The sequence below is a fragment of the Lissotriton helveticus genome (genome assembly GCF_964261635.1).
Source record: "Lissotriton helveticus chromosome 1_1 unlocalized genomic scaffold, aLisHel1.1 SUPER_1_unloc_78, whole genome shotgun sequence".
Taxonomy (NCBI): Eukaryota; Metazoa; Chordata; class Amphibia; order Caudata; family Salamandridae; genus Lissotriton; species Lissotriton helveticus.
Genome location: NW_027611723.1, coordinates 323262 through 338149, shown reverse-complemented (window position 1 = coordinate 338149; position 14888 = coordinate 323262). Strand labels below are relative to the sequence as shown.

The following is a 14888-nucleotide window of genomic DNA, read 5'->3' as shown; positions in this document are numbered from 1 at the left end:
ATCACAATACCCTCCTCAATATTCTTCAACAGAGAATGGGCATGGAGGGCACTGTGCTTAAATGGTTTGCATCGTTCCTCTCGGACAGATCTCAAATGATCAAAATAGAGAACAGTCTTTCTTCTCCTGTGGCGGTAGGTCAAGTTGTCCCCCAAGGCACTATTCTTGCACCCACTTTGTTCAATCTCTATTTAGAACCACTGTGAAATCTCCTAAGCAAATCCGGGATTCACTATCATCTCTATGCAGACGACACTCAACTCTACCTCAAGGTTGCCTCCACTCATGACCTCTCCATCCTAAGTTCGACTCTCGACTCCATTCAAAACTGGATGTCAACGCATCAACTGATTCTGAATCCCTCCAAAATTGAATTCATCCTCTTCTCCTCCTCACTCTCTCCTCCCCCGGTTCAATCATGGATGGATCAGATGAATCTACTAAACAATAAACCCATCATTGTTGACAGCGCAAAATCCCTTGGTGTCATACTAGACAAAAAACTCAATCTAACTCCCCACATCAATTCCATTGCAAAATCTGCTCGATACCAACTGCGCCTTCTTTGGGGAATCCGTCGCTTCTTCCCGGAGCATGACCTTAAAACCCTGGTGCAATCGCTGGTCCTCTCCAGACTAGACTACTGCAATTCTCTTCTTACTGGCCTCCCCAAATCTCACCTGTCTCCACTTAAGTCTGTTTTCCATTCAGCAGCTCGGTTCATCTATGGGGCCAAAAGAAGCGATCACATCACACCGATGTTATCCACCCTCCGCTGGCTTCCCTTCGAGGCTAGAGCTATCTACAAGACCGCTTGTATCACCCACAAAGCCTTGCACTCCTCCTCTCCTCGCTACCTGGCGAATAAACGGAAACTCCCTGGAAGCTCTAGACCTTCACGCAATGCGGAGATCCTACTGCTTGAACCTCCCACTTTCAAGAAGGAAAGAACGATGGCCCAATCCTTCTCAGGCAACGCAGTGAGAATCTGGAACTCCTTTCCACCTCAGCTCCGGACCACCGCCTCCTCCCAGGCCTTCAAAAGGGACCTCAAAGTTCTCCTCCTCCAGAGACACCTCCAAAAGTAATTCACGCCCTCTTTGTTATTTGAAGGAAGACCTCCCACGACTGAAAACTCTACTCTCAATGACCATGGTAGTGCTTTCCCTGTGTGTTCTTGTGGTTGGAATGCCTGCCTTTTTTATGCAGTATTTTCCATATACTTGTGTTTGGTACCCTTTTGTAACATGCACACACCACTTGGCCCTTGTAACACACGGTTTGCTACCTGCCTTAGATACTTGCCTATTTAACGCCTGTTCTTGTGCCTGAGTGTCTAGCTCATATTGCAGTATTATACCTCTAACTATACCTTGTTTTCGCTTATATCTTGCACATTTGTCACTTTTTCCTCTTGTGCAATTTTTACTACCTCATGTGTTTTATTTGCTCACAATTGTCACTTTTACCGTATGTAATGTAACGTCTAGGACTGCAAGGGAAGGGTGTTAAACTAACTGCAGGCAGCCACTTCACTCCATGGGGAGCAGTCATCCAGTCAATGAATCCACCCTTGGAAACATGGGCAGACTTCACTGTCTCTGCCATTTCACATGTGAGCTGGTGACACCTGGATGAATGTAGCACCTACATGCAGGGATAGGGTGGCCGGGTGCTTGGCCTGCCAAGGTATCGGGGCTTCACATTTTGAGTTCTGGGGATTCATGTAATGAAACGGTGCACTCTGGGAGCTCTATTCTTGTTCCGTTCAGTTGCACCCACCGATGTCATGCATTCTCAGCTACCATGAAAGTATGGGATATTACTTACACCCGTGAGTTTTTATCCATTGTTAAGCATTGCCGGCAGCCATAAAATTATTCTGTCCCACAGAGCGGGCGTCCCGACCATGCAGCAGGTGTGATCAGCGGTGTGGCAAGGCAGCCGAGCCCCATGATTCCGGTGCCGCCCACTAACCACTGAGCAGCCAGCCTCCACCTCCAATTTCATTACAAAATTTAACTCCTGGCGCGCACCCTGTCAGCAGGACGTGACGTTGCGTCCCCACACAGCGCCACGGCCAAGTTGCCACACATAACTTAACTGCGGCAGCCAGGCATCGGGCAGGCCCCGCCTGGATCTCCGGGACGCAGGGCAGATCAAATGTAACATTGTGGCACTGAGACCAGAGCACGTCGGATCTTTAACTGTTACATACTGAGCCTGCTGCCAAGTGAAGTCTGCTGTGGCCGGAGCCGAGCGCACAGCACGTAGGCGACAGAGGCGCGAGCGTGCGTGCTCTAGCATCTGGCGTAGGCTAATTAGAGCAGAGACCGCCAACCTTGTGAGCTACTAATATTATTTGTGCTGTAATAGCGACCACATCAGACAAGATCACATTAGTGGCCCCCCATGCTAGATTACTCACAGTGATCACTTCAGTACATTCGGCAGGACTACCAGCAGTAAAGTAAAAAAGCCTTTTCAGATTGGAATGCCTCCATACGGTTAATATGACATCCATAGCTGCCCCTGCCCCTAGCACCAAGGTAGTAATATCAGTAATAGTGTATGATTTATCACTCAGATAGTAGCTTTACATATATTTTGGACATTCAGACATTTTGGTCTCCAAACATTAACTTATGAGTCCTGAAAACACACACTTTTTTGTATTAAATACACTCATTTGGTCTGTAGATATTAATTCAACAAAGCAAAACGTTCCAATTTCGTAGGCTGGGATGCACATAAGAGAGCTACTTCTATGTAGTTGGAGAGCTACCAGTAGATCACAAGCTACTAGTTGGAGAAGCCTGTTTTAGAAACGTTTGCTTTAATTAGTTTGCTTTGTGCACGGACATTGCAGGATAAACATAGTGTATAGGAGGTTCCCCATGCTGTGGGTATGCCACGGAACAATACTACTCACTTGTATTACTTTTGCCCAGGACCACCTCTGACCAAAGGGGAAAGAAGGAGATTCACTCACTAGTACAGTGCATGCCCGCAGCACCACATGGCCAACCCCTCACCAAGACCTTCCCTTCTGAAGAAAACAAAGTATGAAACATATCAAAGGTGACCAAGCACTGGGCTACAACTTGTCATGCAAGAAAGCACTCTACAGTGAGTAAAAGATGTGTTTTCTTACATGTAGCATCATGCATTGGAAATGGCTAGGACAGTCTTGACAGAACTAGTGTGCAACTCAATACCTTGTTAATATTTTGAGCTCATGGTGCTTACGGTTTGTTCTAGGCCAGTCATCGCTGACTGGCACTGGGTTCATCCACATAGACTTACTTAGTTCTTAGTTTTAAGCCACATTTATGCTGAAACATAAAATAAATATACGTAACCCAGAAAGGCAGGCTGCTCTAAAAGTAGCTAGAATACTGAATTTGGTAAGAAGTCATTCGTGTAGATCAGTGGTTCTTAACTGTGGTCCGTGGACTCCTGGAGGTCCAGAGCGCATATTCATGGGGGAGACAGACTAATATCTCTAACCATTATTATACGCCAATCATATGCATGTTGAGCTAAATAATTGTATAAAAAACAGATTCACCTATAAGGATATTGGGTTCATCAAGCAACAATAATACTTATTTTAAGTCAGTACGGTATAACCTTCCCAATGTGTTTGAAAAATGTCTTAATAGAATCCATAAATATATGGTTAAAAAATAATAACAATTAGAACAATGTTTTTAGTTGGAATCTTCTGCTACTTCATGCTGGAGCATGTGTTAATGCACAACAACCTGAACCATCAATCAGCTGTTACTAATAACAATGCTTCACTGTTTATGATTTTCTGGAAACACATATGTATTTGCACACTTATAAAGCCAGTGTTCTAAGCCCTCTGTGGTCTATGACTTATGTACACCCAGACAGCCCAAAAGAGTCTTCCAGGCTGCATGTACTCCCACCCACTGCTTTACATGAGCAGCACTTACAGGCTCCAAGCACTTCCAATGTATTTTGAAAGGGTGCTTTCCCGCACTTTTCAGCAGAGCTAAAATATTTCCATAAGTAAAGAAGCACTTCTACCACTTCTGAGTAGCAGAATCAACATTAGTGGTCTTTTAGTTTTAGGCAATAATGGCCTTTGCCTACTTTTGACATTAAAACCCTGCATGGCCACCAGCTTTGTCCATAAAGTGTTTGATTGTTGCCCAGTCTGTCCAAGGCCAATGCCAATCTCTGTAGGACCTTCTCAACTCTGTGCCCCTTCATCTTCTAGGATATTTGCAGTGCCATTTTAGGACTTAGAGGGACCAGGCTTCCTCAATCTGTTCTGCACATATTTACCAAACCTTCCAGAAAGGATGGATAATTCTACACAAGCAAGTCTTGAGGAATAAATCTCCTCCCTCTATTTGACATCTGGGGCAGGATGGGCCAGGGCTATGCTGTGTTCACCACAGCTGTGGTGGGTTAAAGGAGCCCTATGAAAATAAGTCATTTGAATGGTATTATACAATACCCGGTAGAAAGCGCACCTTCTCTAGCCATCCTCCGCGTGAAAGAGAACATCTTCCAGGGGCCCAGATCCCCCTCACAGGCTACCCACAGCTTATTAATCGTGTCTGGGATATATACAACGACAACCTTGTTTATTGCAGATATTCTGCCGCTCTGGGGTAATTGTAAAATAGCAATTTTGGCCTCTAGTAAACTAAAGGTGGGAATCTCTTCAATGCTAGGCAAATATAGTATGATGTCACGTCGGAGCTGCAGATAGCAAATGAACGGTACCTGCTGCAAGAGTACAGATGTCTCACTTTTCTCTGCAAAAATATTACCTAGTGTGAAGTAGAGATATCATCTAGATTGCCCTATTCTTTAAAACCTCTTAGACCAATGAATTGTGGAAAATGGAATATATGTAATAAAGACAATTGTAAAATATTGAGTATTTTAATGTGGAGATAATTTTGTGATGTTCATTACTACTAAGGCTCCCCCTTTCAGTTTTTATTGATATTTGCCGAAATATAGAGACAGAAAACAATGTGTCTTCTGTCGGTATTCATTATTATTATTTTTTTACTTTATTTAAGATTTTACATATTAACGTAACACAGGTGTGCGTTTCGAGACCAACAAACCGATGATATAGTCATGTATTTTGGTAGTTACAGTTTAAGACATTGGCCTATTCACGGTCGTCCCGCGCTCCATTGTCTATAGCCATGTATTAAGGGCATTTAATCGCCCTCCCCTTCAGCACCCTCAGCACTTCCCCCAGCCAATGCACTTAGGGAACATGCCAAAGGCCGTCGGACCAGTAGAGTCATGACAAGGCTCCCTGCAGGCCCTAGGCCATCCTCTATTTCATCTCTGCGACACCTCATGCCCCCCCCCGGGCCCCATAGAACCCTTCACCTCCTGCCCCTTCCCCGCAGGGGGCCCCATAGAACCCTTCACCTCCTGCCCCTCCCCCCCCGTGGGCCCCATAGAACCCTTCACCTCCTGCCCCTCCCCCCAGTTGGCCCCATAGAACCCTTCACCTCCTGCCCCTCCCCCCCCAGGGGGCCCCATAGAACCCTTCACCTCCTGCCCCTCCCCCCCAGTGGGCCCCATCGAATCCTTCACCTCCTGCCCCTCCCCCCCAGGGGGCCCCATAGAATCCTTCACCTCCTGCCTATCCCCCCTAGGGGCCTCATAGAACCCTTCACCTCCTGCCTATCCCCCCCAGGGGCCTCATAGAACCCTTCACCTCCTGCCAACCCCCCTGGGGGCCCCATAGAACCCTTCACCTCCTGCCCCTCCCCCCAGTGGGCCCCATAGAACCCTTCACCTCCTGCCCCTCCCCCCCAGGGGGCCCCATAGAACCCTTCACCTCCTGCCCCTCCCCCCAGTGGGCCCCATAGAACCCTTCACCTCCTGCCCCTCCCACCCAGGGGGCCCCATAGAACCCTTCACCTCCTGCCCCTCCCCCCCAGGGACCCCCATAGAATCCTTCACCTCCTGCCTATCCCCCCCCAGGGGCCTCATAGAACCCTTCACCTCCTGCCACCCCCCCTGGGGGCCCCATAGAACCCTTCACCTCCTGCCACCCCCCAGGGGCCTCATAGAACCCTTCACCTCCTGCCACCCCCCAGGGGCCTCATAGAACCCTTCACCTCCTGCCACCCCCCAGGGGCCTCATAGAACCCTTCACCTCCTGCCTATCCCCCCCAGGGGGCCCCATAGAACCCTTCACCTCCTGCCCCTCCCACCCCGTGGGCCCCATAGAACCCTTCACCTCCTGCCCCTCCCCCCCAGGGGGCCCCATAGAACCCTTCACCTCCTGCCCCTCCCCCCAGTGGGCCCCATAGAACCCTTCACCTCCTGCCCCTCCCACCCAGGGGGCCCCATAGAACCCTTCACCTCCTGCCTATCCCCCCTAGGGGCCTCATAGAACCCTTCACCTCCTGCCTATCCCCCCCAGGGGCCTCATAGAACCCTTCACCTCCTGCCACCCCCCAGGGGCCTCATAGAACCCTTCACCTCCTGCCCCTCCCACCCAGGTGGCCCCATATAATCCTTCACCTCCTGCCCCTCCCCCCAGGGGGTCCCATTGAATCCTCTACCTCCTGTCCCTCCCCCCAGGGGGCCCCATAGAACCCTTCACCTCCTGCCCCTCCCCCCCAGGGACCCCCATAGAATCCTTCACCTCCTGCCTATCCCCCCAGGGGCCTCATAGAACCCTTCACCTCCTGCCACCCCCCCTGGGGGCCCCATAGAACCCTTCACCTCCTGCCACCCCCCAGGGGCCTCATAGAACCCTTCACCTCCTGCCACCCCCCAGGGGCCTCATAGAACCCTTCACCTCCTGCCACCCCCCAGGGGCCTCATAGAACCCTTCACCTCCTGCCTATCCCCCCCAGGGGGCCCCATAGAACCCTTCACCTCCTGCCCCTCCCACCCCGTGGGCCCCATAGAACCCTTCACCTCCTGCCCCTCCCCCCCAGGGGGCCCCATAGAACCCTTCACCTCCTGCCCCTCCCCCCAGTGGGCCCCATAGAACCCTTCACCTCCTGCCCCTCCCACCCAGGGGGCCCCATAGAACCCTTCACCTCCTGCCTATCCCCCCTAGGGGCCTCATAGAACCCTTCACCTCCTGCCTATCCCCCCCAGGGGCCTCATAGAACCCTTCACCTCCTGCCACCCCCCAGGGGCCTCATAGAACCCTTCACCTCCTGCCCCTCCCACCCAGGTGGCCCCATATAATCCTTCACCTCCTGCCCCTCCCCCCAGGGGGTCCCATTGAATCCTCTACCTCCTGTCCCTCCCCCCAGGGGGCCCCATAGAATCCTTCACCTCCTGCCTATCCCCCCCAGGGGCCTCATAGAACCCTTCACCTCCTGCCTATCCCCCCCAGGGGCCTCATAGAACCCTTCACCTCCTGCCAACCCCCCTGGGGGCCCCATAGAACCCTTCACCTCCTGCCCCTCCCCCCAGTGGGCCTCATAGAACCCTTCACCTCCTGCCCCTCCCCCCCAGGGGGCCCCATAGAACCCTTCACCTCCTGCCCCTCCCCCCAGTGGGCCCCATAGAACCCTTCACCTCCTGCCCCTCCCACCCAGGGGGCCCCATAGAACCCTTCACCTCCTGCCCCTCCCCCCCCCAGGGGGCCCCATAGAACCCTTCACCTCCTGCCCCTCCCCCCCAGGGACCCCCATAGAATCCTTCACCTCCTGCCTATCCCCCCCCAGGGGCCTCATAGAACCCTTCACCTCCTGCCACCCCCCCTGGGGGCCCCATAGAACCCTTCACCTCCTGCCACCCCCCAGGGGCCTCATAGAACCCTTCACCTCCTGCCACCCCCCAGGGGCCTCATAGAACCCTTCACCTCCTGCCACCCCCCAGGGGCCTCATAGAACCCTTCACCTCCTGCCACCCCCCAGGGGCCTCATAGAACCCTTCACCTCCTGCCTATCCCCCCCAGGGGGCCCCATAGAACCCTTCACCTCCTGCCTCCACCCCAGGGGGCCCCACAGAATCCTTTACCTCTGCCCCTCCCCCCCCAGCGGGCCCAATAGAATCCTTCACCCCTGCCCCCACCCCTGGGGGCCCCATAGAACCCTTCACCTCCTGCCACCCCCCAGGGGCCTCATAGAACCCTTCACCTCCTGCCACCCCCCAGGGGCCTCATAGAACCCTTCACCTCCTGCCACCCCCCAGGGGCCTCATAGAACCCTTCACCTCCTGCCTATCCCCCCCAGGGGGCCCCATAGAACCCTTCACCTCCTGCCCCTCCCACCCCGTGGGCCCCATAGAACCCTTCACCTCCTGCCCCTCCCCCCCAGGGGGCCCCATAGAACCCTTCACCTCCTGCCCCTCCCCCCAGTGGGCCCCATAGAACCCTTCACCTCCTGCCCCTCCCACCCAGGGGGCCCCATAGAACCCTTCACCTCCTGCCTATCCCCCCTAGGGGCCTCATAGAACCCTTCACCTCCTGCCTATCCCCCCCAGGGGCCTCATAGAACCCTTCACCTCCTGCCACCCCCCAGGGGCCTCATAGAACCCTTCACCTCCTGCCCCTCCCACCCAGGTGGCCCCATATAATCCTTCACCTCCTGCCCCTCCCCCCAGGGGGTCCCATTGAATCCTCTACCTCCTGTCCCTCCCCCCAGGGGGCCCCATAGAATCCTTCACCTCCTGCCTATCCCCCCCAGGGGCCTCATAGAACCCTTCACCTCCTGCCTATCCCCCCCAGGGGCCTCATAGAACCCTTCACCTCCTGCCAACCCCCCAGTGGGCCTCATAGAACCCTTCACCTCCTGCCCCTCCCCCCCAGGGGGCCCCATAGAACCCTTCACCTCCTGCCCCTCCCCCCAGTGGGCCCCATAGAACCCTTCACCTCCTGCCCCTCCCACCCAGGGGGCCCCATAGAACCCTTCACCTCCTGCCCCTCCCCCCCCCCAGGGGGCCCCATAGAACCCTTCACCTCCTGCCCCTCCCCCCCAGGGACCCCCATAGAATCCTTCACCTCCTGCCTATCCCCCCCCAGGGGCCTCATAGAACCCTTCACCTCCTGCCACCCCCCCTGGGGGCCCCATAGAACCCTTCACCTCCTGCCACCCCCCAGGGGCCTCATAGAACCCTTCACCTCCTGCCACCCCCAGGGGCCTCATAGAACCCTTCACCTCCTGCCACCCCCCAGGGGCCTCATAGAACCCTTCACCTCCTGCCTATCCCCCCCAGGGGGCCCCATAGAACCCTTCACCTCCTGCCTCCACCCCAGGGGGCCCCACAGAATCCTTTACCTCTGCCCCTCCCCCCCCAGCGGGCCCAATAGAATCCTTCACCCCTGCCCCCACCCCTGGGGGCCCCATAGAACCCTTCACCTCCTGCCACCCCCCAGGGGCCTCATAGAACCCTTCACCTCCTGCCACCCCCCAGGGGCCTCATAGAACCCTTCACCTCCTGCCACCCCCCAGGGGCCTCATAGAACCCTTCACCTCCTGCCACCCCCCAGGGGCCTCATAGAACCCTTCACCTCCTGCCCCTCCCACCCAGGGGGCCCCATATAATCCTTCACCTCCTGCCCCTCCCCCCAGGGGGTCCCATTGAATCCTCTACCTCCTGTCCCTCCCCCCAGGGGGCCCCATAGAACCCTTTACCTCCTGCCCGTCCCCCCCAGGGGGCCCCATAGAATCCTTCACCTCCTGCCCCTCCCCCCCAGGTGGCCCCATAGAATCCTTCCCCTCTGCCCCCATAGAATCCCCCCCCCCCCCCGGGTGTCCAGTGACCCCCCCTCATTCTGGGTCTGGTTCACATCTCTCTGGTGCTGTGAAATCCCATAAACACAAACAGTGATGACGCTGCACTCACCCCTGCACCTGGATCCTGCTCTGTCTGCAGCAAACCCTGAGGTCGGGGGTACTATACTGGTCCCTCTGCGCATGCGCAGACCCAGCGGGCAGCTGTCATGGTTGCACACTGGTCGTGCCGCGCATGCGCAGGCCCCTAAACCGCTGTCTTGATCCTAACTAGTAGCTGAAGGTCCGCGCATGCGCAGTTGTAAATATTCGATCTTTTCACGAACATGTGACCCGAGTTCAGCGCATGCGCAGATCTACACTGACTACCTCCGGAAGTGACGTCCTCCGTGGCTGCAGCCAGGAAGTGCTCCTCGCAGACAGTGGAGCTGCAGCCCCCGGGGCGCCTCGAAGCGGAGGCTTCAACTCCAGGCGCTGTGAGGCCTGGTGAGTCAGCGGGGAGGCTGAGGGGGGGGGGGGGGTTCATCTCTGTCATCGACCCTCATCCTTCGAGCATCGATCCCACAGACCCTGTGTTGACTCCCCCTGGAGGCTCTTCGAGGCCTTTACAAGCCTCAGTTTATGATCTGCATTTTTATAACCATTCGTGAATTATGTATCTATGTCCTCAGAGCACAAGTCCTGAACAATCATTGGCAAAGCCAAGAGATTTCACCCATGCAAAGTCTCTTGGCTTTGCCAATGTTTGTTTAGCCATGCTGCACAGCACTGCGGCTGCTGTGAATACAGCTCAAAGTAAAGTCAAACAGAGCAAAGCGCTGACACCCCAGAGTGCACCGCGGCCTTGGACTGTGTTATTCTTTGTCATGTTGCACAGCAGTTTGCGTGCTTTGCATTATGTCTAAAAAAGCATTGACAAAGCCAAATAACTCTCATGTTATCTGAGAGCTATTTGGCTTTGTTAATATTTTTTTGTGTCGATCCAAGGAGCCTTGGCTGCAACATTACTCCAGGGCTTCCAACACCTGGGAAATGTGGAGATGATTTCATAAACACAGTCACTCATTTATTTACAAAACCACACAAGCAATATTCCCTCTATTTTTATCCTCTGTGTGCGAGAGAGTAAGGTCTCTCTGTGCTGCAGCCAAGGCTATGTCAAGAACCTGGCCACGCATGTAGACCCGGCCTTTAAGTGGGATGAAAACACTAGGGTGTCTCTCAAAAGGTGTGACCAATGTAATGAAGGGCGTGGCTTACAAAGCAATTAAGATAGTTTAGCATAGTGTGCCACCCGACTGATATTTCGCTTCTTCTGTCATTGCATCCAAATATATAATACAAGTATCTTTACACCTACAAGAAGCCAGGATTATTGGCTTTGTCAATGGTTGTTCGTTGCATAAAGTTGTATATCATATTGTAAATGCTTCCGGTCTTGTGGTAGAGGTTGTGGCTTAATGCTCGAGCTGCCAACTTGGGAGATGGGTTTTCTGTCTCGAGTCAGACTAACATTCTGTGATTTTCTGCAAATCAGTGAATCTCCCCAGGCATATAAATAAAAAAATCCAGTAAATCGCTCCAATACCTTTGGGTTGAGTTCCCACTATATAAAACTTGCTACATTTCTTTTCTAAATGCGGGGCTGATGGTTTGCCTGTTGAAAGAATTTATGTTAAATGCAGCCCATGACGTACGCTGTGATCAGGGGAGCAACTAGACCCGACCTTCGGGAGGGGGCTAACACTCCCACCCAGGGATAGCCCTAGCACGTGTCGCACACTGTGCAACAGTCTTTCTTGGCGCCCCATCTCCTTCTTCTCCATGAATTCCATCACTACCACTCACCAACATCCAGGATCATCTGAAAGCACACGTTGTGCTTTTAAACGTCCTGCATTTCTTTTCTTAAAGCAGCACGGCTGCAGGGCTGATTGCGGGCCTTTTGAAAGTATTTATGTTAATCACAGCGTCCGTCAAGGGCTGCATTTAGCATAAATACTTTCAAAAGGCACACAATAAGCCACACAGCTGAGCTGTATTTAGAAAATAAATGCATCAAGTTTAAAAGCACGTACTTGTTCTTTCAGATGATTCTGAAAGCACACCTCATGTCTGTAGACTTGTTGCATTTCTTTTCTAAATAGAGCACAGCTTTGGGGTTGATTGTATGCCATTTGAAAGTATTTGTTAAGTGCCGCCCTTGACGGGCACTGTGAATAACATACATACTTTCAAAAGGCCCACAATCAGCCGAGCTCTAGTTAGAAAGGAAAGGCAGCAAGTACATGTTATGTTAATTAAACTTTTAGAGTGCAACGGTTACCCTGAGGTGTCCTGGCGCTATGCACTGCATATCAGGAGAAATGATGTCACTGAGTAAACAGCCATGTTTTCAGCCCCTTGTAAAAGAGAGGAGATCTGCTGAATTTCTCAAATGGAACGGCAGATCATTCCAGGTGATGAAACTCCGAGCTCCCCAACTGGCTTTTTAGGTCTCGTATAGGGCAGCGCATGCGCTGCCTCTGCGAGGCATCAAGTAATCAGTATTACTACTGAAACTCCACCCATTGCATTTGTCTTTGTATTGTCGCTTGCCATTGGTGGAATCTGGCATTGCTGTTCTTATCTTGCGCATTGTTGGCTTGTGGTCCGATACATCACTTCCTTTTTCTTTGGTTTCTAGAGGAAGCAGCATGGGACAAATACAGTTAACATACGCTGCTGGCTGTTATCTCTTTATTTAGGGACTACTTTTTTTCTTGTGGCATTTCCACATGTGGCAGCTTCCTGCACTTACCTAAACCTGTTTATTTATTTACCTTTAATTTATTCATAACTAAATCAGGCTTAAATGATGCTGCCCATGTAGAGGCTCGAACCCTGTTTTCCTGCTCCAAAGTCAGCAGCGTTATTATTGAGCCACCTCTTTGCACCGTTTGTTGTATTTGGTTTCAGATGGTACATTTGTCCCTCTCAACCGTGCTTTTTAAAAATTGTATCTGTCTCCATGTGTATTATTTTTTTCTATTTATCTCTCCCCACCCCCCTCCGAGATTCTTGTTTATTTTTTAATAAGTAAATAATGCAGCCCACGCCGAGTATCGGAACCCTGTTCTCCAGCTCCAAAGTCAGCAGCGCACGCAGCCTGCCATCTGTGTTGTGTCCGGTTACAAATGGTTTAACTTTCGGGGTTTCGCTGCTGCGCTTGTTGTAAATGCCCCTCCTTTCGGTGCCTGGTTCTCTCCCAGGTGATTTCACTCACTGAATATTTTTGTGGGCTATCATATCGGCGTTCGCGCTTCCTTCTATTCCGGCATGTGATGGCCCCTCATTCCTCCTCCCGTGTGGGTCTGGCCGAGGCTGGCGATGGAGAACTCTTTCAATTGTCTCTAAACACTTCACTGTAAACACACCCGTCAAGAGGCCCCATGTGATGTGCTTCACCTTGCGTCAGGCTCTTTCATGACCTCTTCCCCAAACCGTATGTTCCATTCTGTGACTTGTAGCGTCAAAATGTAAATTTTAGAAATGGTCGTAGTGGCATTGCCGTGGCATGCGACCACTTGGACACAAAGTCTTAAGTTACTAACACGCTTTTATAATAGTGATAGCCAACGTACATAGCCACGAGTATATTTTTATATTATTTTCCTTTAATTGTTTTCATGATTCCCGAGTGAACATGTCACTTATCTAATGAATGTTGAAATAACTTTGACCCCACTAATACAAGTTCCGAGCATGAACAGGAATGCCTTAAATACTTCAAGTGTGCCGTGCCATGTAGCTTTAATTATATGCACCAGCCCCACCCCCAGAAATCAACCCGCAGCCACTCGCAAACAATGCACACGGTTTTCTGTCGAGCAAAAATGTACTTCTATTATTTTGAAATACGAGTTCCGAGCTTGAACAGAACGTTCGCGAAGTAATTCTCTCTAAACACTTCACTGTAGACGCACCCGTCAAGAGGGTCCATGTTATGTGCATCACCATCGCCTATTGAAAATACAAGTGAATATCAAAGCATTGTTGCTCTGCACAACTCCAAAGCCAGTTTTTTTTATCTGTTTCTGGCACATGTGCAACCCAGAAAAACATTCTTCCACCTCTAAAGTGGCAACCCTGGACAATTTGGAGGCAGTCTCTAGAACAGGAGCTGCTGCCACAGGTGAAGCAACAGGAGCTGCTGTCACAAGTGAAAGATATAATTGCAAACAATAAGTGCCAGGAAAGGAGGAGGTCATTTGCAGAGACCCAAACAACAAGAGGCCCATTCAACCGGCAAGTTTTCATTCAGATGATGTTCGGTTGTTTTAGCTCTGCTGCTCTTCTCACGTTCTGCCAAATTGCTTTAATCTCTTGTTTTTATCTTGGTTAACCGAGTTTGTGGAAGATTATAGTTAAACACGTGTCCTTCAGAAGAACAAAGCTGAATGTGTTAACTTAAAGCGGCGGATTGCAACTCAGTTCGTACATGGCCTAATCAGTGGCATGAATGCATCTTTGCCGAGTAGTAGTTTACCATAAACTGCTCAGTGAATCATCAAGTTGCCTGAGCATGACCCATCAATGCAGTGTATAGTAATGTAGCTCAGTGGGCTAATGTGCATACTTTATAAAATTCTGTCTGAAGTGGAGGCTCAAAATCAATGTAGGGTAAGGAAGCAGGGGTGTTTGGGCTGCAAAGTATGTGTCATGAGGATGGTGAAGATTATAATCCTAGAAAGGATGTTAGTGGGGCTAATGCGCCTGCTTTGCACATATCGACTTCTGCTATTCTCGGTTCCCGTATCAAAAATATGTGAGCTGCGAAGATCTGTAATGTGTTGGTTTAAGTCCTTTCAAGTCAGCTCATTGGGTTAATGCATGTTTTGCAGAGATTATATTTTTATGGATAGTTCACAAATACCAGTGTCAGAAAATACTTGAGCAGGAGGTGTCTGCTGTGACAGTCTTTACTCAATTTGCATATCAGAGACTTGATTGTAATGCACGCTCACTGTTATCATTTTAAGGGCAATACAACTAATGTTTATCAGCGGTTGACAGAGCAGCAACAGGTCTCGCATTTACACAAGTTTGAGCTATTGGCATTGTAAATGAGAATGCCTTTTATTTATGTTTTGGTTTTTGAAACATAAATAAAACGCATTGTGATTT

The 14888-nt window shown here is 51.2% G+C and overlaps 2 protein-coding genes across 2 annotated transcripts in view; one reads left to right on the top strand and one right to left on the bottom strand.

Annotated features, from left to right (window-relative positions):
* Window positions 1–9890, bottom strand: part of LOC144806481 (ribonuclease inhibitor-like) — a 247136-nt gene extending 237246 nt beyond the window's left edge. Inside the window, exon 1 of the mRNA XM_078672836.1 lies at window positions 9835–9890. The gene's annotated coding sequence lies outside the window, so the exon portion shown is untranslated. The remainder of the gene's footprint in view (window positions 1–9834) is intronic.
* A 230-nt stretch (window positions 9891–10120) lies between these two features.
* Window positions 10121–14888, top strand: part of LOC144806474 (uncharacterized) — an 87516-nt gene continuing 82748 nt past the window's right edge. Inside the window, exon 1 of the mRNA XM_078672830.1 lies at window positions 10121–10208. The gene's annotated coding sequence lies outside the window, so the exon portion shown is untranslated. The remainder of the gene's footprint in view (window positions 10209–14888) is intronic.